Raw genomic sequence first — 1,448 nt, 5'->3', positions numbered from 1 at the left:
ATGGTTCAAGAGTTCTATGCTAATGCATGGATCACCAAGAACCATGATCAAAGTGTGAACCCGGATCCAAAGAATTATCTTACTATGGTTCGGGGGAAATACTTGGATTTTAGTCCGGAAAGTGTAAGGTTGGCATTCAGTTTGCCCATGATGCAAGGAGATGAACACCCTTACATTAGAAGGGTCAACTTTGATCAAAGGTTGGACCAAGTCCTCACAGTCATATGTGAAGAGGGCGCCCAATGGAAGAGAGATTCAAGAGGGAAGCCGGTTCAATTGAGAAGGCATGACCTCAAACCCGTGGCTAGAGGATGGTTGGAGTTTATCCAACGCTCAATCATTCCGACTAGCAACCGGTCCGAAGTTACCATAGACCGGGCTATCATGATTCATAGCATCATGATTGGAGAAGGAATAGAAGTTCATGAGGTTATAGCTCAAGAAAATAGAAGTTCATGAGGTTATAGCCCAAGAACTCTATAAGGTGGCGGACAAGTCCTCTACCTTGGCAAGGTTAGCCTTCCCTCATCTCATTTGTCACCTCTGTTATTCAGTTGGAGTTGACATAGAGGGAGACACCCCTATTGATGAGGACAAGCCCATCACTAAGAAGAGGATGGAGCACACAAGAGACCCCACTCATCATGAGATCCCTGAGATACCTCAAGGGATGCACTTTCCTCTACAAAACTATTGGGAGCAACTAAACACCTCCCTAGGAGAATTGAGTTCCAACATGGGACAACTAAGGGTGGAGCATCAAGAACACTCCATCATCCTCCATGAAATTAGAGAACATCAAAGAATCATGAGAGAAGAGCAACAAAGACAAGGAAAAGATATTGAGGAGCTCAAGCACTCCATAGGATCTTCAAGAGGAAGAAAGAGCCGCCATCACTAAGGTGGACCCGTTCTTTAATTTCCTTGTTCTTTATTTTCCAATTTTTCGAATTTTAGTGCTTATGTTTATCTATGTTTGTGTCTTGTGATCATTAGTGTCTTAGTGTCTATGCTTTAAAGCTATGAATGTCCTATGAATCCATCACCTCTCTTAAAAAAATGTTCTTAATTGAAAAAGAGTAGAATTGCATGAATTTTGAATTTTATAACAATTTAATTATTTTGATGTGGTGGCAATACTTTTGTTCTCTGAATGTATGCTTAAACAGTGCATATGTCTTTTGAATTTGTGGTTCATGAATATTGGCACTTGAAAGAATGATGAAAAAGGAGACATGTTACTGAGGATCTGAAAAATCATTAAAATGGTTCTTGAAGCAAGAAGAAGCAGTGAATACAAAAAAAAATCGAAAAAAAGAAAAAAAAAGAGAAGAAAAAGAAAGAAATAAAGTTGTGATCCAAGGCAAAAAGAGTGTGCTTAAGAACCCTAGACACCTCTAATTGGGGACTCTAGCAAAGCTGAGTCACAATCTGAAAAGGTTCACCCA

The sequence above is a fragment of the Arachis duranensis genome, chromosome 3, assembly GCF_000817695.3.
Source record: "Arachis duranensis cultivar V14167 chromosome 3, aradu.V14167.gnm2.J7QH, whole genome shotgun sequence".
Taxonomy (NCBI): Eukaryota; Viridiplantae; Streptophyta; class Magnoliopsida; order Fabales; family Fabaceae; genus Arachis; species Arachis duranensis.
Note: the sequence above shows the minus strand (reverse complement) of the source record.